The sequence below is a fragment of the Mustela lutreola genome, chromosome 8 (assembly GCF_030435805.1).
Source record: "Mustela lutreola isolate mMusLut2 chromosome 8, mMusLut2.pri, whole genome shotgun sequence".
NCBI lineage: Eukaryota > Metazoa > Chordata > Mammalia > Carnivora > Mustelidae > Mustela > Mustela lutreola.
The window spans coordinates 36,900,999-36,925,944 of NC_081297.1; the positions used below are offsets into that span (position 1 = coordinate 36,900,999).

The 24,946-nt window shown below is 47.8% G+C and overlaps 1 non-coding gene across 1 annotated transcript; it reads right to left on the reverse strand.

Moving 5' to 3' along the window:
- Nucleotides 1–15,877: 15,877 nt before the first annotated feature.
- LOC131840016 (U6 spliceosomal RNA) lies at nt 15,878–15,984 on the reverse strand. Its single transcript, XR_009357136.1, has one exon. It is a non-coding gene; the product is annotated as a U6 spliceosomal RNA (small nuclear RNA).
- Between the last annotated feature and the right edge of the window lie 8,962 nt (nt 15,985–24,946).

The following is a 24,946-nucleotide window of genomic DNA, read 5'->3' on the forward strand; positions in this document are numbered from 1 at the left end:
AGAGCCCAGTCTCATGGTGGGAGAAACCCTCATACAGCGAAAGCCTCATTGCCTGGGCATCTCCCCTGGGAAAGCACAGCATTAGTTGGGAAACCAGAATTGGGTTTGGGGATGCTGCTGCTGCTTGCCTGAGCGAGTCTCCGCAGCACGGTGGATGATACCCGCATGGAGCGAAATCCTCTTTTCCGTAGCATCTCCTCTGCCTGATAGAGAAGTATGGTTGGACACGTCTGTCACCGCGCTCCCCAGGAGCAAGTGTGGGGAAGGCACAGCACGCCGCCCCCGGGAAAGAGAAGGAGCCCTTGGCCTTGGGTTCGGGAAACGCTCGGGAAGCAGGATAGCCTGCCGTGGCACGCACAGCAGGCCGGTGGCAAGACAAGTGTCAACCGCTCCCTGTGCGGAGAGATGGAAACCTGCCTGCTAAGGAGACATGAGGGGACGACTAGTGCAGGGGCGCGTGCTCCACTCTGAGGAAGGAGTCTGGGCAGAAAGCATGCCTGTCCTGAGCCTTTGGGCCCAAGGAGTCAGCAGCTCCTTGGCCACCTTTCCGTGGTGGAGCCATGGATTTGCCACCAGGCGCCTACCCTGAACTCGAGAAACAACTCCCAGAAAGACCTGGCCATCAGATGCCGTCTTCCTCCAGGATGTGGAAGCTTGGAGGAGGCACGGGGTTTAAGGGGAAGGAGTGGGGACAGTCCCCCAAAGCTCCCTATTCAGTGCACGGGCGGTGTGCAGGGATCCTGTCACCTCTCCTTTCCTGTGGGGAAAACACTGGCCTAGTACGCGAGTCCCCCTGAGCGCCAGAGTAAAAGGCCAAGCGATGCCTACACCGGGAGATGGTAGTGTGCATAGAGTGCCATTCTAGGCTAAGCGCGCTACTGCACGGTTGTGACGGTGTCTGTTTAGTTGGGCCTGGCAGGGTGAACCCAGGACGCGAACATGGAGCCCGGGAAAGCAAGGCCCAAGAGGCACCAGCTCTCCCGCAGCTCTTCTTACCTGACGCGACTGAAGCCTTGCTGAGGAAGCAGCGGCGAAGTGCTGTTCGCTCCAAACCAAAGCCTCTGCGAAGGCACAGCATTCGCCGAGGAATATTGTGCGGGCTGCTGCTGCTTGCCTGAGCCCAGTCTCGCGGTGGGAGAAACCCGCATACAGCGAAAGCCTCTTTGCCTGGGCATGTCCCCTGGGAAAGCACAGCATTCCTTGGGAAATCAGAGTTGGGATTCTGGATGCTGCTGGTGCTTGCCTGAGCGAGTCTCCGCAGCACGGTGGATGATACCCGCATGGAGCGAAATCCTCTTTGCCCTAGCATCCCCTCTGCCTGAGAGAGAAGCGTGGTTGCACAAGTCTGTCAACGCGCTCCCCAGGAGCAAGTGTGGGGAAGGCACAGCACGCCGCCCCCGGGGAAGAGAAGGAGCTCTTGGCCTTGGGTTCGGGAAACGCTCGGGAAGCAGGATAGCGTGCCGTGGCACGCACGGCAGGCCGGTGGCAAGACAAGTGTCACCCGCTCCATGTGCGTATAGATGGAACCCTGCCTGCTCAGGAGACATGAGGGGACGACTAGGGCAGGGACGCGTGCTCCACTCTGAGGAAGGAGTCTGGGCAGAAGGCAGGCCTTTCCTGTGCCTCGGGTCCCAAGGGGAAATCATCTCCTTGGCCACCTGTCCCAAAGGCAGACTTGGGCTTGCCACCAGGTGCCATACCCGGAACTCGCAGAAACAACCCCATGGAGAAACGGGCATTCAGATGTCACCTTCCAGCAAGATGTGGCAGCATTGTCGGTGGCAGGGGGTGTGCCGGGGAAGGAGTGGAGCCAGTCCCCCTCAGTTCCCCATCCCAGTGCCCGGGGCCCTGTGCAGGGATGCTGTCGCCTCCTCCCTCCTGTGGCGAAGGCACGGCCTAGATCCCCAGTCCGCCTGAGCGCCAGAGTAAAAGGCAAAGCCTTACCTACGCCAGGAGATGGTAATAGGCATAGAGTGCCATGCTAGGCCACGCACGCTGCTGCAGGGTTGTGACTGTGTCTGCTTAGTTCGGCTTAGCAAGGTGAACCCCGGGCGCGAACTTGGAGCCCTGGAAAGCAAGGCCCAAGAGGCACCAGCTCTCCCGCGGCTCTTCTTCCCTGCCGCGACAGAGCGAACGACCAAAGCCTTGCTGAGGAAGCAGCAGCGAAGTGCGGTTCGCGCCAAGCTGGATAACTCTGCGAAAGCATCGCAGTCACTGGGAAATCAGAGTCGGTCCTGTGGGCTGCTTTTGTTGCTTGCCTTAGCCTAGTATTCGCAGCACGATGGGAGAAACCCGCATAGAGCGAAAGCCTCTTTGCCGGCGCCTCCCCTCTGGGAAAGCACAGCATTCTTTGGGAAATCAGAGTCGGGTGTGTGGGATGCTGCCTGTTGCTTGCCGGAGCTAATCTCCACAGCACGGTGTAATAAACCCGCATGGAGCGAAATCCTCTTTGCCTGTGCATCCCCTGTGCCTGAGAGAGAAGCGCGTTGGCGCCTGTGGAAAGAGCCTTAAGGAAAGGGACACGTCTGTCACTGCAGAACGACGGAAGCCTGGCTGCTAAGGCGACACGAGTGGAAGATTAGGGCAGGGGAAAGGGCTCCACTCTGAGGAAGGAGTCTGGGCAGAAAGCATGCCTGTCCTGAGCCTTTGGGCCCAAGGAGACAGCAGCTCCTTGGCTACCTGTCCGTGATGGAGCCAAGGGCTTGCCACCAGGCGTCTACTCTGAACTCGAGAAACAACCCCCAGAAAGACCTGGCCATCACAGGACGCGAACATGGAGCCCGGGAAAGCAAGGCCCAAGAGGAACAAGCTCTCCCGCAGCTCTTCTTACCTGATGCGACTGAAGCCTTGCTGAGGAAGCAGCGGCGAAGTGCTGTTCCCTGCAAACCAAAGTCTCTTTGAAAGCACAGCATTCACTGAGAAATGTTCTGCGGGCTGCTGCTGCTTGTAAGGCCCAGTCTCATGGTGGGAGAAACCCTCATACAGCGAAAGCCTCATTGCCTGGGCATCTCCCCTGGGAAAGCACAGCATTAGTTGGGAAACCAGAATTGGGTTTGGGGATGCTGCTGCTGCTTGCCTGAGCGAGTCTCCGCAGCACGGTGGATGATACCCGCATGGAGCGAAATCCTCTTTTCCGTAGCATCTCCTCTGCCTGATAGAGAAGTATGGTTGGACACGTCTGTCACCGCGCTCCCCAGGAGCAAGTGTGGGGAAGGCACAGCACGCCGCCCCCGGGGAAGAGAAGGAGCCCTTGGCCTTGGGTTCGGGAAACGCTCGGGAAGCAGGATAGCCTGCCGTGGCACGCACAGCAGGCCGGTGGCAAGACAAGTGTCAACCGCTCCCTGTGCGGAGAGATGGAAACCTGCCTGCTAAGGAGACATGAGGGGACGACTAGTGCAGGGGCGCGTGCTCCACTCTGAGGAAGGAGTCTGGGCAGAAAGCATGCCTGTCCTGAGCCTTTGGGCCCAAGGAGTCAGCAGCTCCTTGGCCACCTTTCCGTGGTGGAGCCATGGATTTGCCACCAGGCGCCTACCCTGAACTCGAGAAACAACTCCCAGAAAGACCTGGCCATCAGATGCCGTCTTCCTCCAGGATGTGGAAGCTTGGAGGAGGCACGGGGTTTAAGGGGAAGGAGTGGGGACAGTCCCCCAAAGCTCCCTATTCAGTGCACGGGCGGTGTGCAGGGATCCTGTCACCTCTCCTTTCCTGTGGGGAAAACACTGGCCTAGTACGCGAGTCCCCCTGAGCGCCAGAGTAAAAGGCCAAGCGATGCCTACACCGGGAGATGGTAGTGTGCATAGAGTGCCATTCTAGGCTAAGCGCGCTACTGCACGGTTGTGACGGTGTCTGTTTAGTTGGGCCTGGCAGGGTGAACCCAGGACGCGAACATGGAGCCCGGGAAAGCAAGGCCCAAGAGGCACCAGCTCTCCCGCAGCTCTTCTTACCTGACGCGACTGAAGCCTTGCTGAGGAAGCAGCGGCGAAGTGCTGTTCGCTCCAAACCAAAGCCTCTGCGAAGGCACAGCATTCGCCGAGGAATATTGTGCGGGCTGCTGCTGCTTGCCTGAGCCCAGTCTCGCGGTGGGAGAAACCCGCATACAGCGAAAGCCTCTTTGCCTGGGCATGTCCCCTGGGAAAGCACAGCATTCCTTGGGAAATCAGAGTTGGGATTCTGGATGCTGCTGGTGCTTGCCTGAGCGAGTCTCCGCAGCACGGTGGATGATACCCGCATGGAGCGAAATCCTCTTTGCCCTAGCATCCCCTCTGCCTGAGAGAGAAGCGTGGTTGCACAAGTCTGTCAACGCGCTCCCCAGGAGCAAGTGTGGGGAAGGCACAGCACGCCGCCCCCGGGGAAGAGAAGGAGCTCTTGGCCTTGGGTTCGGGAAACGCTCGGGAAGCAGGATAGCCTGCCGTGGCACGCACGGCAGGCCGGTGGCAAGACAAGTGTCACCCGCTCCATGTGCGGATAGATGGAACCCTGCCTGCTAAGGAGACATGAGGGGACGACTAGGGCAGGGACGCGTGCTCCACTCTGAGGAAGGAGTCTGGGCAGAAGGCAGGCCTTTCCTGTGCCTCGGGTCCCAAGGGGAAATCATCTACTTGGCCACCTGTCCCAAAGGCAGACTTGGGCTTGCCACCAGGTGCCATACCCGGAACTCGCAGAAACAACCCCATGGAGAAACGGGCATTCAGATGTCACCTTCCAGCAAGATGTGGCAGCATTGTCGGTGGCAGGGGGTGTGCCGGGGAAGGAGTGGAGCCAGTCCCCCTCAGTTCCCCATCCCAGTGCCCGGGGCCCTGTGCAGGGATGCTGTCGCCTCCTCCCTCCTGTGGCGAAGGCACGGCCTAGATCCCCAGTCCGCCTGAGCGCCAGAGTAAAAGGCAAAGCCTTACCTACACCAGGAGATGGTAATAGGCATAGAGTGCCATGCTAGGCCACGCACGCTGCTGCAGGGTTGTGACTGTGTCTGCTTAGTTCGGCTTAGCAAGGTGAACCCCGGGCGCGAACTTGGAGCCCTGGAAAGCAAGGCCCAAGAGGCACCAGCTCTCCCGCGGCTCTTCTTCCCTGCCGCGACAGAGCGAACGACCAAAGCCTTGCTGGGGAAGCAGCAGAGAAGTGCGGTTCGCGCCAAGCTGGATAACTCTGCGAAAGCATAGCAGTCACTGGGAAATCAGAGTCGGTCCTGTGGGCTGCTTTTGTTGCTTGCCTTAGCCTAGTATTCGCAGCACGATGGGAGAAACCCGCATAGAGCGAAAGCCTCTTTGCCGGCGCCTCCCCTCTGGGAAAGCACAGCATTCTTTGGGAAATCAGAGTCGGGTGTGTGGGATGCTGCCTGTTGCTTGCCGGAGCTAGTCTCCACAGCACGGTGTAATAAACCCGCATGGAGCGAAATCCTCTTTGCCTGTGCATCCCCTGTGCCTGAGAGAGAAGCGCGTTGGCGCCTGTGGAAAGAGCCTTAAGGAAAGGGACACGTCTGTCACTGCAGAACGACGGAAGCCTGGCTGCTAAGGCGACACGAGTGGAAGATTAGGGCAGGGGAAAGGGCTCCACTCTGAGGAAGGAGTCTGGGCAGAAAGCATGCCTGTCCTGAGCCTTTGGGCCCAAGGAGACAGCAGCTCCTTGGCCACCTGTCCATGGTGGAGCCATGGGCTTGCCACCAGGCGCCTACTCTGAACTCGAGAAACAACCCCCAGAAAGACCTGGCCATCACAGGACGCGAACATGGAGCCCGGGAAAGCAAGGCCCAAGAGGAACAAGCTCTCCCGCAGCTCTTCTTACCTGATGCGACTGAAGCCTTGCTGAGGAAGCAGCGGCGAAGTGCTGTTCCCTGCAAACCAAAGTCTCTTTGAAAGCACAGCATTCACTGAGAAATGTTCTGCGGGCTGCTGCTGCTTGTAGAGCCCAGTATCATGGTGGGAGAAACCCTCATACAGCGAAAGCCTCATTGCCTGGGCATCTCCCCTGGTAAAGCACAGCATTAGTTGGGAAACCAGAATTGGGTTTGGGGATGCTGCTGCTGCTTGCCTGAGCGAGTCTCCGCAGCACAGTGGATGATACCGCATGGAGCGAAATCCTCTTTTCCCTAGCATCTCCTCTGCCTGATAGAGAAGTATGGTTGGACACGTCTGTCACCGCGCTCCCCAGGAGCTAGTGTGGGGAAGGCACAGCACGCCGCCCCCGGGGAAGAGAAGGAGCCCTTGGCCTTGGGTTCGGGAAACGCTCGGGAAGCAGGATAGCCTGCCGTGGCACGCACAGCAGGCCGGTGGCAAGACAAGTGTCAACCGCTCCCTGTGCGGAGAGATGGAAACCTGCCTGCTAAGGAGACATGAGGGGACGACTAGTGCAGGGGCGCGTCCTCCACTCTGAGGAAGGAGTCTGGGCAGAAAGCATGCCTGTCCTGAGCCTTTGGGCCCAAGGAGTCAGCAGCTCCTTGGCCACCTTTCCGTGGTGGGGCCATGGATTTGCCACCAGGCGCCTACCCTGAACTCGAGAAACAACTCCCAGAAAGACCTGGCCATCAGATGCCGTCTTCCTCCAGGATGTGGAAGCTTGGAGGAGGCACGGGGATTAAGGGGAAGGAGTGGGGACAGTCCCCCAAAGCTCCCTATTCAGTGCACGGGCGGTGTGCAGGGATCCTGTCACCTCTCCTTTCCTGTGGGGAAAACACTGGCCTAGTACGCGAGTCCCCCTGAGCGCCAGAGTAAAAGGCCAAGCGATGCCTACACCGGGAGATGGTAGTGTGCATAGAGTGCCATTCTAGGCTAAGCGCGCTACTGCACGGTTGTGACGGTGTCTGCTTAGTTGGGCCTGGCAGGGTGAACCCAGGACGCGAACATGGAGACCGGGAAAGCAAGGCCCAAGAGGCACCAGCTCTCCCGCAGCTCTTCTTACCTGACGCGACTGAAGCCTTGCTGAGGAAGCAGCGGCGAAGTGCTGTTCGCTCCAAACCAAAGCCTCTGCGAAGGCACAGCATTCGCCGAGGAATATTGTGCGGGCTGCTGCTGCTTGCCTGAGCCCAGTCTCGCGTTGGGAGAAACCCGCATACAGCGAAAGCCTCTTTGCCTGGGCATGTCCCCTGGGAAAGCACAGCATTCCTTGGGAAATCAGAGTTGGGATTCTGGATGCTGCTGGTGCTTGCCTGAGCGAGTCTCCGCAGCACGGTGGATGATACCCGCATGGAGCGAAATCCTCTTTGCCCTAGCATCCCCTCTGCCTGAGAGAGAAGCGTGGTTGAACAAGTCTGTCAACGCGCTCCCCAGGAGCAAGTGTGGGGAAGGCACAGCACGCCGCCCCCGGGTAAGAGAAGGAGCTCTTGGCCTTGGGTTCGGGAAACGCTCGGGAAGCAGGATAGCCTGCCGTGGCACGCACGGCAGGCCAGTGGCAAGACAAGTGTCACCCGCTCCATGTGCGGATAGATGGAACCCTGCCTGCTAAGGAGACATGAGGGGACGACTAGGGCAGGGGCGCGTGCTCCACTCTGAGGAAGGAGTCTGGGCAGAAGGCAAGCCTTTCCTGTGCCTCGTGTCCCAAGGGGAAATCATCTCCTTGGCCACCTGTCCCAAAGGCAGACTTGGGCTTGCCACCAGGTGCCATACCCGGAACTCGCAGAAACAACCCCATGGAGAAACGGGCATTCAGATGTCACCTTCCAGCAAGATGTGGCAGCATTGTCGGTGGCAGGGGGTGTGCCGGGGAAGGAGTGGAGCCAGTCCCCCACAGTTCCCCATCCCAGTGCCCGGGGCCCTGTGCAGGGATGCTGTCGCCTCCTCCCTCCTGTGGCGAAGGCACGGCCTAGATCCCCAGTCCGCCTGAGCGCCAGAGTAAAAGGCAAAGCCTTACCTACGCCAGGGAGATGGTAATAGGCATAGAGTGCCATGCTAGGCCACGCACGCTGCTGCAGGGTTGTGACTGTGTCTGCTTAGTTCGGCTTAGCAAGGTGAACCCCGGGCGCGAACTTGGAGCCCTGGAAAGCAAGGCCCAAGAGGCACCAGCTCTCCCGCGGCTCTTCTTCCCTGCCGCGACAGAGCGAACGACCAAAGCCTTGCTGAGGAAGCAGCAGCGAAGTGCGGTTCGCGCCAAGCTGGATAACTCTGCGAAAGCATAGCAGTCACTGGGAAATCAGAGTCGGTCCTGTGGGCTGCTTTTGTTGCTTGCCTTAGCCTAGTATTCGCAGCACGATGGGAGAAACCCGCATAGAGCGAAAGCCTCTTTGCCGGCGCCTCCCCTCCTGGAAAGCACAGCATTCTTTGGGAAATCAGAGTCGGGTGTGTGGGATGCTGCCTGTTGCTTGCCGGAGCTAGTCTCCACAGCACGGTGTAATAAACCCGCATGGAGCGAAATCCTCTTTGCCTGTGCATCCCCTGTGCCTGAGAGAGAAGCGCATTGGCGCCTGTGGAAAGAGCCTTAAGGAAAGGGACACGTCTGTCACTGCAGAACGACGGAAGCCTGGCTGCTAAGGCGACACGAGTGGAAGATTAGGGCAGGGGAAAGGGCTCCACTCTGAGGAAGGAGTCTGGGCAGAAAGCATGCCTGTCCTGAGCCTTTGGGCCCAAGGAGACAGCAGCTCCTTGGCCACCTGTCCATGGTGGAGCCATGGGCTTGCCACCAGGCGCCTACTCTGAACTCGAGAAACAACCCCCAGAAAGACCTGGCCATCACAGGACGCGAACATGGAGCCCGGGAAAGCAAGGCCCAAGAGGAACAAGCTCTCCCGCAGCTCTTCTTACCTGATGCGACTGAAGCCTTGCTGAGGAAGCAGCGGCGAAGTGCTGTTCCCTGCAAACCAAAGTCTCTTTGAAAGCACAGCATTCACTGAGAAATGTTCTGCGGGCTGCTGCTGCTTGTAGAGCCCAGTCTCATGGTGGGAGAAACCCTCACACAGCGAAAGCCTCATTGCCTGGGCATCTCCCCTGGTAAAGCACAGCATTAGTTGGGAAACCAGAATTGGGTTTGGGGATGCTGCTGCTGCTTGCCTGAGCGAGTCTCCGCAGCACAGTGGATGATACCGCATGGAGCGAAATCCTCTTTTCCCTAGCATCTCCTCTGCCTGATAGAGAAGTATGGTTGGACACGTCTGTCACCGCGCTCCCCAGGAGCTAGTGTGGGGAAGGCACAGCACGCCGCCCCCGGGGAAGAGAAGGAGCCCTTGGCCTTGGGTTCGGGAAACGCTCGGGAAGCAGGATAGCCTGCCGTGGCACGCACAGCAGGCCGGTGGCAAGACAAGTGTCAACCGCTCCCTGTGCGGAGAGATGGAAACCTGCCTGCTAAGGAGACATGAGGGGACGACTAGTGCAGGGGCGCGTCCTCCACTCTGAGGAAGGAGTCTGGGCAGAAAGCATGCCTGTCCTGAGCCTTTGGGCCCAAGGAGTCAGCAGCTCCTTGGCCACCTTTCCGTGGTGGGGCCATGGATTTGCCACCAGGCGCCTACCCTGAACTCGAGAAACAACTCCCAGAAAGACCTGGCCATCAGATGCCGTCTTCCTCCAGGATGTGGAAGCTTGGAGGAGGCACGGGGATTAAGGGGAAGGAGTGGGGACAGTCCCCCAAAGCTCCCTATTCAGTGCACGGGCGGTGTGCAGGGATCCTGTCACCTCTCCTTTCCTGTGGGGAAAACACTGGCCTAGTACGCGAGTCCCCTTGAGCGCCAGAGTAAAAGGCCAAGCGATGCCTACACCGGGAGATGGTAGTGTGCATAGAGTGCCATTCTAGGCTAAGCGCGCTACTGCACGGTTGTGACGGTGTCTGCTTAGTTGGGCCTGGCAGGGTGAACCCAGGACGCGAACATGGAGCCCGGGAAAGCAAGGCCCAAGAGGCACCAGCTCTCCCGCAGCTCTTCTTACCTGACGCGACTGAAGCCTTGCTGAGGAAGCAGCGGCGAAGTGCTGTTCGCTCCAAACCAAAGCCTCTGCGAAGGCACAGCATTCGCCGAGGAACATTGTGCGGGCTGCTGCTGCTTGCCTGAGCCCAGTCTCGCGGTGGGAGAAACCCGCATACAGCGAAAGCCTCTTTGCCTGGGCATGTCCCCTGGGAAAGCACAGCATTCCTTGGGAAATCAGAGTTGGGATTCTGGATGCTGCTGCTGCTTGCCTGAGCGAGTCTCCGCAGCACGGTGGATGATACCCGCATGGAGCGAAATCCTCTTTGCCCTAGCATCCCCTCTGCCTGAGAGAGAAGCGTGGTTGCACAAGTCTGTCAACGCGCTCCCCAGGAGCAAGTGTGGGGAAGGCACAGCACGCCGCCCCCGGGGAAGAGAAGGAGCTCTTGGCCTTGGGTTCGGGAAACGCTCGGGAAGCAGGATAGCCTGCCGTGGCACGCACAGCAGGCCGGTGGCAAGACGAGTGTCACCCGCTCCATGTGCGGATAGATGGAACCCTGCCTGCTAAGGAGACATGAGGGGACGATTAGGGCAGGGGCGCGTGCTCCACTCTGAGGAAGGAGTCTGGGCAGAAGGCAGGCCTTTCCTGTGCCTCGGGTCCCAAGGGGAAATCATCTCCTTGGCCACCTGTCCCAAAGGCAGACTTGGGCTTGCCACCATGTGCCATACCCGGAACTCGCAGAAACAACCCCATGGAGAAACGGGCATTCAGATGTCACCTTCCAGCAAGATGTGGCAGCATTGTCGGTGGCAGGGGGTGTGCCGGGGAAGGAGTGGAGCCAGTCCCCCACAGTTCCCCATCCCAGTGCCCGGGGCCCTGTGCAGGGATGCTGTCGCCTCCTCCCTCCTGTGGCGAAGGCACGGCCTAGATCCCCAGTCCGCCTGAGCGCCAGAGTAAAAGGCAAAGCCTTACCTACGCCCGGAGATGGTAATAGGCATAGAGTGCCATGCTAGGCCACGCACGCTGCTGCAGGGTTGTGACTGTGTTTGCTTAGTTCGGCTTTGCAAGGTGAACCCCAGGCGCGAACTTGGAGCCCTGGAAAGCAAGGCCCAAGAGGCACCAGCTCTCCCGCGGCTCTTCTTCCCTGCCGCGACAGAGCGAACGACCAAAGCCTTGCTGAGGAAGCAGCAGCGAAGTGCGGTTCGCGCCAAGCTGGATAACTCTGCGAAAGCATAGCAGTCACTGGGAAATCAGAGTCGGTTCTGTGGGCTGCTTTTGTTGTTTGCCTTAGCCTAGTATTCGCAGCACGATGGGAGAAACCCGCATAGAGCGAAAGCCTCTTTGCCGGCGCCTCCCCTCCTGGAAAGCACAGCATTCTTTGGGAAATCAGAGTCGGGTGTGTGGGATGCTGCCTGTTGCTTGCCGGAGCTAGTCTCCACAGCACGGTGTAATAAACCCGCATGGAGCGAAATCCTCTTTGCCTGTGCATCCCCTGTGCCTGAGAGAGAAGCGCGTTGGCGCCTGTGGAAAGAGCCTTAAGGAAAGGGACACGTCTGTCACTGCAGAACGACGGAAGCCTGGCTGCTAAGGCGACACGAGTGGAAGATTAGGGCAGGGGAAAGGGCTCCACTCTGAGGAAGGAGTCTGGGCAGAAAGCATGCCTGTCCTGAGCCTTTGGGCCCAAGGAGACAGCAGCTCCTTGGCCACCTGTCCATGGTGGAGCCATGGGCTTGCCACCAGGCGCCTACTCTGAACTCGAGAAACAACCCCCAGAAAGACCTGGCCATCACAGGACGCGAACATGGAGCCCGGGAAAGCAAGGCCCAAGAGGAACAAGCTCTCCCGCAGCTCTTCTTACCTGATGCGACTGAAGCCTTGCTGAGGAAGCAGCGGCGAAGTGTTGTTCCCTGCAAACCAAAGTCTCTTTGAAAGCACAGCATTCACTGAGAAATGTTCTGCGGGCTGCTGCTGCTTGTAGAGCCCAGTCTCATGGTGGGAGAAACCCTCACACAAGGAAAGCCTCATGGCCTGGGCATCTCCCCTGGGAAAGCACAGCATTAGTTGGGAAACCAGAATTGGGTTTGGGGATGCTGCTGCTGCTTGCCTGAGCGAGTCTCCGCAGCACGGTGGATGATACCGCATGGAGCGAAATCCTCTTTTCCCTAGCATCTCCTCTGCCTGATAGAGAAGTATGGTTGGACACGTCTGTCACCGCGCTCCCCAGGAGCAAGTGTGGGGAAGGCACAGCACGCTGCCCCCGGGGAAGAGAAGGAGCCCTTGGCCTTGGGTTCGGGAAACGCTCGGGAAGCAGGATAGCCTGCCGTGGCACGCACAGCAGGCCGGTGGCAAGACAAGTGTCAACCGCTCCCTGTGCGGAGAGATGGAAACCTGCCTGCTAAGGAGACATGAGGGGACGACTAGTGCAGGGGCGCGTGCTCCACTCTGAGGAAGGAGTCTGGGCAGAAAGCATGCCTGTCCTGAGCCTTTGGGCCCAAGGAGTCAGCAGCTCCTTGGCCACCTTTCCGTGGTGGGGCCATGGATTTGCCACCAGGCGCCTACCCTGAACTCGAGAAACAACTCCCAGAAAGACCTGGCCATCAGATGCCCTCTTCCTCCAGGATGTGGAAGCTTGGAGGAGGCACGGGGTTTAAGGGGAAGGAGTGGGGACAGTCCCCCAAAGCTCCCTATTCAATGCACGGGCGGTGTGCAGGGATCCTGTCACCTCTCCTTTCCTGTGGGGAAAACACTGGCCTAGTACGCGAGTCCCCCTGAGCGCCAGAGTAAAAGGCCAAGCGATGCCTACACCGGGAGATGGTAGTGTGCATAGAGTGCCATTCTAGGCTAAGCGCGCTACTGCACGGTTGTGACGGTGTCTGCTTAGTTGGGCCTAGCAGGGTGAACCCAGGACGCGAACATGGAGCCCGGGAAAGCAAGGCCCAAGAGGCACCAGCTCTCCCGCAGCTCTTCTTACCTGACGCGACTGAAGCCTTGCTGAGGAAGCAGCGGCGAAGTGCTGTTCGCTCCAAACCAAAGCCTCTGCGAAGGCACAGCATTCGCCGAGGAATATTGTGCGGGCTGCTGCTGCTTGCCTGAGCCCAGTCTCGCGGTGGGAGAAACCCGCATACAGCGAAAGCCTCTTTGCCTGGGCATGTCCCCTGGGAAAGCACAGCATTCCTTGGGAAATCAGAGTTGGGATTCTGGATGCTGCTGCTGCTTGCCTGAGCGAGTCTCCGCAGCACGGTGTATGATACCCGCATGGAGCGAAATCCTCTTTGCCCTAGCAACCCCTCGGCCTGAGATAGAAGCATGGTTGCACAAGTCTGTCAACGCGCTCCCCAGGAGCAAGTGTGGGGAAGGCACAGCACGCCGCCCCCGGGGAAGAGAAGGAGCTCTTGGCCTTGGGTTCGGGAAACGCTCGGGAAGCAGGATAGCCTGCCGTGGCACGCACAGCAGGCCGGTGGCAAGACAAGTGTCACCCGCTCCATGTGCGGATAGATGGAACCCTGCCTGCTAAGGAGACATGAGGGGACGACTAGGGCAGGGACGCGTGCTCCACTCTGAGGAAGGAGTCTGGGCAGAAGGCAGGCCTTTCCTGTGCCTCGGGTCCCAAGGGGACAGCGTCTCCTTGGCCACCTGTCCCAAGGGCAGACTTGGGCGTGCCACCAGGTTCCATGCCCGGAATTCGCAGAAACAACCCCATGCAGAAACGAGTAGTCAGATGCCATCTTTCACCAAGATGTGGCAACGTTGTGGGTGGCAGGTGCTGTGCCGGGGAAGGAGTGGAGACAGTCCCCCACAGTTCCCCATCCCAGTGCCCGGGCCGTGTGCAGAGATCCTTTCGCCTCCTCTCTCCTGTGGTGAAAGCACTGGCTTAGACCCCGTGTCTGCGTGAGCGCCGGAGCAAAAGGCAAAGCCTTACCTACGCCAGGAGATGGTAATAGGCATAGAGTGCCATGCTAGGCCACGCAGGCTGCTGCAGGGTTGTGACTGTGTCTGCTTGGTTCAGCTTAGCAAGGTGAACTCTGGTCGCGAACTTGGAGGCCGGGAAAGCAAGGCCCAAGAGGCACCAGCTCTCCCGGGGCTCTTCCCTAGTCTCCCAGCACGGTGTAATAAACCCACGTGGAGCGAAATCCTCTTTGCCTGGGCATCTCCGCTGGCAAAGCACAGCATTCGTTGGGAAACCAGGGTTGGGTTTGGGGATGCTGCTTCTTGCCTGAGTTAATTTCCGTAGCACTGTGGAAGATAACCTTATAGAGCGAAATACTCTTTGCCCTAGCTTCCCCTCTGCCTGAGAGAGAAGCATGGTTGCACACGTCTTTTACTACGCTCCCCAGGAGCAATTGTGGGGAAGGCACAGCACGCCGCCACCGGGGTAGAGAAGGAGCGGTTGGCCTTGGGGTTTGGAAAATTGAACAGCCACAAGCAGAAAAATGAAATTGGACCATTTCTTTCCACCATACATTAAAATAGTCTGGAAATTGATGAAGAAGCATAATGTGAGAAAGGAATCCATCATAGTCCTTGAGGAGAGAACAGGTAGCAACCTCTTTGACCTCAGCAGCAGCAACTTCTTCCTAGGAATATTGCCAAAGGCAAGGGAAGCAAGGGCAAGAATGAACTATTGGGATTTCATCAGATCAAAAAGCTTTTGCACTGCAAAGGAAACAGTTAACAAATCCAAAAGATGACTGTCAGAAGTTATCTGGGAGAAGATATTTGCAAATGACATACCAGATAAAGGGCCAGTATCCAAAATCTATAAAGAGCTTATCAAACTCAACACCCTAAGAACAAATAATCCAATGAAGAAATGGGCAGAGGACATGAACAGACATTTCTGCAAAGAATACATCCAAATGGCCAACAGACACATGAAAAAATGCTCCACATCACTCGGCATCAGGGAAATACAAATCAAAACCAGAACGAGATACCACCTCACACCTTTCAGAATGGCTAAAATGAACAAGTCAGTCAATGACAGATGAATGGCGAGTATGTGGAGAAAGGGCAACCCTCCTCCACTGTACGTGGGAATGCAAGCTGGTGCAACCACTCTGGAAAACAGCGTGGACGTGCCTCAAAAAGCTGAAAATAGAACTACCCTATGATCCAGTGCGTGTAGTACTGGGTATATACCCTACAGATACAAACGTGGCATTCTGAAGGGGCATATGCACCCAAATGTTTATAGCAGCAATGTCCACAATACTTAAACTATGGAAAGAACCTAAATGTCCTTCAACAGATGAATCAATAAATAAGATGTGGTATATATGTACAGTGGAATACTATGCAGCCATCAAAAGAAATGAAATCCTGCTATTTGTGATGACGTGGATGGAACTAGAGGGTATTATGCTTGGCGAAATAAATCAATCTGAGAAAGACAACTATCATATGATCTCCCTGATATGATGAAGTGGAGATGCAACATAGGCGGTTTCGGGCGTATGAAAAGAAAAATAAAAGAAGATGGAATTGGGAGGGAGACAAACCATAAAAGACTGAATCTCACAAAACAGACTGAGGGTTGCTGGGGGGAGGTGTGTTGGGAGAGGATGGTGGGGGTATGGACATTGGGGAGGGCAGGTGCTATGGTGAGTGATGCGGAGTGTTGTGAAATGTGTGAACCTGGTGTTTTACCCCTAGGGATAAAAACACATTATATGTTTATAAAAAAATTTTTTTAAATAATTTAAAAAATCCACTAAAGAAAAAACACATATTGCAAGCCCAGAGCTAATCTCATATTCAATCAAAAACGTTTGAAAGTTTTCCCCTTAAAGATCAGAAGAAAGACAAGTGTGTCCACTTTCACTACTCTCATTTGACATAGTACTGGATGTCCTAGCCAGAGAAACAAGGAACACAAAGAAATAAGAGACTCCAAAAAAAAAAAAAAAAGAAGAAGTAAAATTTTCTTATTTTGGATAAAATGAACTTACATGTTAAAAAATTCTAAAAACTTCACCAAAAAATTTGAATAAACAAATTTAGTAAAGCTGCCAAATACAAGATCAATATATAAAAGACAAGAATTTTGTTTTGTTTCATTTTTTTTTAATATGGAATGCTTCCCAGTTTTTCATGTCATCCTTGTTCAGTGATCACGCTAATCTTCTCTGCATCATTCCAATTTTGGTATATGTGCTGCCAAAGTAAGCACAAGACAGGAGCATTTTAACACTCTAATGATGAACTATCTGAAAAAATAAAGAAAACAATCTAATTCACAATAGCATCAAAAATAATAAAATACTTAGGAATAGATTTAACTAAGAAGATGAAAGATCTGTACTCCATAAACTATGACATTGATAAAGAAATTGAAGGAGACACAAATGAAAACATAGCTCATATTTATGAATGGTAAGAATTAACATTGTTAAAATGTCCATACTACCGAAAACCATCTGTAAATCCAATTCCTATCAAAAATCCAATGTTAGGGGTCCTTGGGTGGCAAAGTGGGTTAAGCCGCTGCCTTCGGCTCAGGTCATGATCCCAGGGTCCTGGGATCGAGCCCCGCATCAGGCTCTCTGCTCAGCAGGAAGCCTGCTTCCTCTTCTCTCTCTGCCTGCCTCTCTGCCTGCTTGTCATCTCTCTCTGTCAAATAAATAAATTAAAAATCTTTAAAAAAATCCAACATTATTTTTTTACAGAAGTAAAGAATCCTAAAATTTATATGAGACCATAAAAGACAACAAATAATCAAAGCAGTTCTGAGAACGAATGAAGAAGCGAAATTACACTTCTTGATTTGAAACTATACTACAAAGCCCTCATGCTCAAAACAAGAAAGTATACTGGCATAAAAACAGACCAATAAACAAGTAGAACAGAATTGAGAGTCCAGAAATAAATCCTTTCATACAGTCACCTAATATTTGATAGGGGCCAACATATGTAATGGGTAAAGATAGTCTGTTCAATAAATAATATTTAAAACTGAATAGTCACATAAACAGTATGGAACTGGAACCTTATATCACTCATAAGTCTTAACTTGAAATAGATTAAAGACTTAAAGGTGATGCATGAAACTAAATTTCCTAAAGGAAAACATAGGAAAAATTCTCCTTGACAGTGGTCTTGCCAATAGTTTTTTGGATACCAGACCAAAAACACAAGCAAAAAAAGCAAAAATAAATAAATGGTATTACATCACCTAAAGTTTCTGCATTGCCAAAAAAAAAGAGAGAGAGAATGAAAAAACAATCCACAGAATGTAGGAAAATACTTCCAAATCTTATATCTGAAAAGAGGTTAATAACCAACAGATACAAATAGAAAAAAAATATATAATTTAAAAAATAGCAAAAGGATCGCAATAGACTTTTTTTTTTCAAGAAAGTTATATAAATGACCAACAGGAGCATTAAAAAGTGCTCAACGTAAAAATCTCAGGGCAAAGTCCTTATGGTGTTGTTGTTGTTGTTTACCTCTGAAAAACACAGCAAGTTATTAGAATATATACTACCAAAAAATTGAAACTAACAAATTTTGGTAAATATTGGGGAAAATGGGGAACTTATGCACTGTGATAGGGATATAAATTTGTATGGAAAACAGTATGGAGATGATTCATTTTATTAAAAGTAAAATTACCATATGATTCAGTAATCCCACATCTAGGTATCTATCTAAAGGAAACAAAGTCACTGTTCAAAGACATATCTGCACTCTTATGTTTATTTATAAAATTATTAACTCTAAGCAAGAGATGGAAATAACTTCAGTATCCATTAATGGATGAATGAATAAAATAAGTATGGTAAATATATACTATGGAATACTACTTAACCATGAAAAATTAAGAAATACTGCCATTTACAACAGCATGGATGGATCTTGAAGGTATTATACTAAGTGAAATATTTCATAGATTTTATATATTTTTTTAATTTATGTATTATGATATCCCTTACATATAGAATCTGAGGAAAAGGAAAACTAATGGAAACTTAGAGTTGAGTTGACAAGGGGTGAACCTGGGGTGGAGAAAGGTGGTCAAAGGGTGCAAACTTGCAACTATAATATGAAAAAGTTCTGGGGATCTAATGTACAGCATGATGATCATAGTTAATAAAATATACATACTTTTTTTTATTGTGCTTCCCTTTACTAAACTTTGCATATATCACATTCTTACAAGTTGAAAGTTTATAGCAATCTTGTATAAAAGAGGCCTGCTGCCACCATTTTTCTAACAACATTTGTTCATTTTGTGTCTCTCTGTCACATGTTGGTAATTCTTGCAATATTTCAAGTTTTTTCATTATTATTGTATTTGTTATGGTGATCTGTGATCAGTAATTATGACCCACTGAAAACTCAGAACTAGTTTACTTAAGGTATATACATTGTTTTTCTTTAAAAACATAATGCTTTTGAACAGTACAGTATAGTGTTTATTTTTTATATGCACTGGGAAACATAATTTTTTATATGCACTGGGAAACCAAAAAAAATAATCATTTGACTTAGTTTATTGAGATAATCACTTTATTGAGGCAGTCTGGAACAAAACCCACAAGACCTCTGAAGTTTAACTCTAAGAGAGTAGATCTTAAAATTCCTTATGACACATGCATGAAAAACAGTGGCAACTATACGAGATAGTAGAAGTATTAACATTTTTATGTAGATTATATTGCAATAAAGATGTATACCAATTTATCAAATTGTATAAAATTTACACAATGTTAAAAGTTTGCAATGTTATAAGAAATCATTTCTTAAATTTACAAATTATAATATGTTGTTTTTTTTTTCAATAAAGCTGGAAAAAACTTTTTGTAGAATTAATCTATTTTTCAAAAAAGGAAGTAAGGCTGTAGAAACTGCAACTAACTCTGAAATAATAGAATATAAAATCCATTTTCGTTATATACACTGTGACAAAAACTATTACTTAGTTTACAATGGAGGAGTACTTATGAAGCATGAAGGATGGTCTATAAATAAGGCTGAAAGAGCTCAGTTTTAAGGTTTAAATTTAAAATCTTCTTTTGAAATACTAAACTGACCACCCAGTTTTCCAAACATCAATGTCTTAATTGCATGAATTTATTTCATACAACTCTATAATCTAGTTTCATAAGAAAGCAGCATGCAAATTTTGAATAAGACAGACTTGCTTAAGTTTCTTTATGTTCAACAGTAAAGGATACCTCCCTAAAAATAAATAGAAGAAAAATCAGCATATTTATTATGATAATTATTATTCATAATGAGATTCATATTGAATTAGGGAATATATATCCTCACAGGGGGTAAAGTAAAATGAAATTTATTTTGGTAAATGAATAGCCAATACAATGCCTCAATATAAATGAATATTACCATTTTGAACAATTTAATTACTATTAGTAGAATTATTATAAGTATAAAAATAGCTATCATTTTAGCATGGAATAGGAGACTCTCATGCTCCATGCTTCATCACATCCACACAACAACGCTGCATAATAAGTATTATCATCACCATTTCATGGGTGAAAAAACTGAGGCTAACACATTTAGATAACTGGTTTATGATTACATGGCTAGTAAAGATGCATCACACTAGTTTAGGCTTTATGGTTTCAGAATTGTACTCTTTCCACTGCACATTCTATTACTCTGTAAATACTTGGTCTCTTTTCATTTGGTTCTTTAATTTTATTCATGTGGTGATGGCTTAAAGCTTCATTTAAAGGAAGCTTAAAAATTTCATGTAACCAAAAGCTCCCAAGAATTAAAAATGTCATGGATCTAATGTAGACATGGATATCATTAGTTAATGGGTAACTATATATTTCCCACTCTAGTGAGATAACAGAGTATTTTTCTAAGTTTCAGTCTCTCAGTGTTAAAAAGGACTTTGTTAAAATAGAAATATTTAGACAAAGGTGATCAAAAGTCTGGATCAGGTCACCTTAAGATAAATGTTAGGAAACTGAGGAAACAAATGGAGATTTGAACACTGAGCTAGGATATAATGAATGGTTTCAAGTATTTAGTAGAGTATAGAAAAGCCCTTTAAAGCCTGGTCTTAGCCTAGCATTGCAGCTTCTGGGATATCTGTCTATCATCTATCTATCTAGATATAAATTTGAAAACTTTTTTAACTTAAAGATTTTGAGAAATAGAACATAATCAGCACCATAGAAGATCTGTTTATGATAACAACCTAGCCCCTCCTCCCAGTTTGTTAATATTCTCTCTTATTTAATGTAACATTGTGCAAATAGACCGCTACTGATCTGCCGTTATGAATGAAATAGCTATAATCATCTGTTTGCATATCCTGGTGAAAATATTCATTGAGTTCCATGTTGTATTTCTAGGAATGGACCAAATTTTTATTTTTATTTTTAAGTTTTCTAAATATTGTCCAACTTACCTCAAATATTTTTATTATGGGCACTTTCATTCTTTCACATTCTTGCAAGGCAATTATACTGTTGTCCAATATGGTAAGTGTGTAATAGTATGTCATTTTAGGTTTTAATTTATTTTTAATTTAATTTAATTTAATTCCAGATTCATAATAAAGATAAACAGTTTTTATATATGAGTGGCCATTTGGATTACCCTTTCTGTAAAGTACGTGCTCAAATCTTTTGATCTTAACATTGTGTCATACTGACTTCTTTAATAGTAGATTTTCTGAATGAACTTTTAGCTGTGTAGGTCTTCTCTATTTTATTTTGAACTTGTTTTCATTTCAAAATCTTTATATATATTTTCATAATCTGCTTTTATTTTGCTTTGTCTATTATCTATCTATCTATTTATTTGCAAGCAAGAGACAGTGAGCAAGTGAGAGCGCAGGGAGGGATAGAAAAAGAAGGGAAAAGAATCTTAAGCAGGCTCCAGGCTCAGCACAGAGCCCAACTCTGGGCTCTATTTCACAACCCTGACATCATGACCTGAGCCAAATTAAAGAGATAAAATAAAATTAAGGTGTTAAAAAAAAAAGGAAAAAGAATTGGAGGTTTAATTAAGTGAGCCACCCAGGCACCCCTGTGGTATCTTAAATTAGCTGTCATATCTTTAAAGTTCTAGAGTATCCATTTGGTTAATTTATAAAACCTTTCACAATATCATTTTTCGTTTCAGTTTTTTGTTCAATTTGCTTCCCCTCTCATTTCTTTGAGCAGAGTAATCAAGCCATTTTACAATCTTTATTGATCATTTTAACATCATACTTAATCCCATTTTGTCTATCAAATCTTGTTAATGGTTTTTCTTTGTGTGCTTTGTTACATTTTGCTATGTTCAAGACATTATATTTGAAACTCTTATTGAGTAGGGATAATTAAGAGCTATAGTAATGGTATGGTCCCCCTTGGCAGGATTTTCTCTTATATCTGAGACTCTACAAGACAATCATACTCCAAATTCAGTGATTGGCTTTCTCAGTTTACACAGAAGGCAAGGTAGGCTATAGTCTTATTTCTGCTTCTCCTTGTGCTTTGGGGATCTCAACTTAAATTTGGGTTGTACCAAAGTCCTCAAATTTGATTGCTGCTGGATTTTGAATTTTGTTTCTCTAGTATCAAGAGTCTATTAACAACACAGCTCAGTGTGTTTTAGCAGTTTCAAATGCTCTCATAGCTAAAGTGGCTTCAGGGCATATATCTCTAGGCTCTCATTGTATTTCATATTTTGGCCCAGTAATCCCTCACTTATTTTTATAATCATTCTGATATTTTTAACCTTAAAAGCTATTTTGTCTGGATTTTTAGTTGTCTTAAGTAGGAGTTTTTAGATCACCATTACTAGAAGCAACAACAAATATACATGAAAATATCTGCAGTAGTTTATCACATCTTTATGGCTTTGAACTTCCATAAGCTGAGGCATCCTTCTCTAATCACTTAGGCAAACTCCAATTTACCCTTTAAAACAACACAAGAATTGCTTCATTTAAGAACATGTTCAGGGATGACTCTTCCCCACTGTTCTTACCAACATTCCCACACACTCTTTGCTACCCACACCTTGTTTATGAACTTTCATTAGGTATATCAGCGTGACCAGAATTTTGCTCTATTGTATTTTTGTCCTTTAGAGCTTTAATTAAATATGAATTCCATAGAAAGTCTGTCCCTTTTCTTTCAAACCTGTGTTAGTTATTTCTTCTCATTCTTTGTCAGAAGTTATTTTATTAGAGAAACTTATAGCTCTATTGTGACTTTGGAGCCTTTACAGTTTTTCGACTGGAAAAATCACCCATCCCTGAGATTTTTACGCAGCTTCCTAGCTGATATTATTCAGAAATCTGTTGAAAACAGACTTTTTCAGGGAGGCCCTTTCGGACCACTCAGTTAAAAAACCTCTTCTCAATCACTGCTCTTTTTAAAATGTGCTTATTTAGTTCAAATATGCATCTCTATTAAAGAAAAACCAGTACGATTTTTTTTTTTTAAGTTGGCTTACCTATTATCTATCTCTCCCATTAAAATGATTCCTCTGCGCTGGGGTTTTGTTGTGCTCATCTTAGGCCAGGCACTCAATAAATTGTCTCTGAATGATTGAATTGCGTGACTCCATTGCTAGATTCTCAACTTCATGAGGCCAAGGATTGTTCTATTCAGTCCTTCTTTATCCTCAATGTCTGTTATATTGCAGTCACTTACGTGACTAATGGGAAAAATCACAGAAAGAAAGAGTTAAATCTACAGAAAAACCCTGTAGGTTCAATAACACAAAGCTTTCTAAAATTATTTAGCCCAGGAATTGAATACTGGCTGCACTTTTGATTTTTTTTTACAATACCATTGTATTGAATTTAATTTAATGGAAATACTTGAATGGTAGAATAATAAAAAAATTATAAAAGCAACTTGCTCCTTAAAGTAAGAATTATATAGGGCATCTCTTCTAGAAGCAAACTTTTCAAATGTCAAACATCTGAAAGCATAGAAGGAGAAGTAAGAGTGTGAATTGTACTTCAATGCTCTTTTCTTTATATTCAGCAAACAGCTTCATTCACACCTTTCCAATTTTTTCAACTCTTTTGACAAAGCCTTCAGAGGAGTTACTGCTGATGACAACCATCACAGCCTAACAGGAGAAATTTTATAAAGAAAAATAATAGCATGTTTTTCCCAAATTGTTAAGGATATGGTGAAGCTCTGTCAGATTCAAAGAAGGAATGTGCAATTCCATGCTATATATAATCATAAATTATTTTAATAGTGGCTTTGCAATTTTTCAGATATATCCATTTACTGAAACCACTATCAAATAAACAAAAACAAACAAATTAACAGGGGTTCGAGACAGAAATTATCTAATCTAAAAATAGCACATGTTCACAGAAGACACAACACATATCCCAAGTACTACTATAGGTTTCAAGTAATAGTCAAAACAATAGTAAAAATGATTCAGACCCTACCAGTCAAATCATAAATGGGACCTTAACTGTAAATCCTTATCTTTAGATCAAAGCGGGTAATTGGGTGCTGAAGATACATTACAGAACTAATATGTTATAGAACTCCTCTGAAATGAGTCATTTATTCCATCACTTTTCCTGCACAGCTGCTGACCCATGTTTTGGTTCCTGGAAACAGCTGCTACCCTGTCATACTTCTTAAAAGCACATATATTGATAACTCTACTCATTCCTCCATTCCTCTGTGACTGTCACTGTGTTAAAATGTGGAGTCAGCTGACTCACTTGTGGTGGTAATAAAGTAGATAAGTTTGCAAAGTATTTTGTTATTTCTAAAAATGCAAAAACCAAATTACATTGAAATCATAAGGGGTGTTTCAGGGAGAGCTGTAGGATGTGGTTTCTTGTGTAATCCACAGAGATTAGCTCCAACACATATTTAAACTCTCCTCTAGGAGCAACCTTAGTGGTAAAGCAAGAAGATAAACAGATGTATACACACCCTGGCACAAAATTATCACTTATGTTTGGCTTCCTAGTTTCCTCATGTTACTTATTTATCTTAACTTCTCTCTGAAATCAGGGAACACAGAATCTCAATCAGTTGACATTTTTCTACTGAATTACCCAATAGTCTGATCATACCCCTAAGACTTTTTAAAATTATTTCACTCATAATCCCAAATCTGCTTTGCTTCCTCATCTTAGTACACTGTAATTTGATTTCAAAATGAGGACAGTTGTCAGTAATGCCACATTCATTAATCTCTTTTACAATTCCATGTGCTTATAACTATGAAGATATGTTAATAACATCCATTCCAATAAGCCACCCTAAATTTATTATCATGAAACAAGACCTCAAGAAAGAGAATTCAAAATCATCCATGTATTTGCAACTTATTGCAATAAAGCCTTTATCAATAGACTTCCCTGTGCACATGGTGGCCAAATTGCTGGTGAAAACCAGCCAGATCTATTACAAGCTTTCTCATGGCTTCTAGGTAACCCAAGTGAGCCTTTATTGATACTGGGAAGGGATAAAGCAGGGAAGAGATAAACAGTGCTGTAAGAATTGGCTAGACAAAAGTAATGACTCTCATTACAAAGTGAGTATTTTAAAGCAAAAGAGCCTGTTGGGAATATTGTTTTATAAAATAGTGTTTTTTTTTATTAACTTTTAAAAATTCAATTAGGTAACATATAGTGTACCATTAGTTTCAAATGTAGATTTCAGTTATTCATCCATAGCATATAATAGCTAATGCTCAGTACTTACTGTTATAGCTTCTTGAAAGCAGAATTTTAACCCACTGAGCCACCCAGGCGCCCTTGAAAGCAGAGTTTTAGATCACATTTTCTGATTACTTCCATGTCGTACAACACTTTCCTGCTAGCAACCTTCAAAACATACTGTTTGTTAGAGGAATTTCTTTAATAATAAATAAATAGGAATTTATTTAAATTTATAAATATATAAAATAATTAGGAATTTATTTAAATTTATTTAAATTTGCACACTGTTTCATTGTTCATAAATAAGGTGATGATATTATAGCCATTAGTTGGTAGCACTGATATATCACTTTCTTTTTACTTCTCAGTGCATTCTCTTTACACAAAATAGATATATCTTTTAAAAGAATCTGAATCTGTGGCAACCTTTTAAAAAACCCTATACAGTAAAGTTTATCATTTTAAGTAATCTCAATTATCTTCCTCAATTGTGATAGTA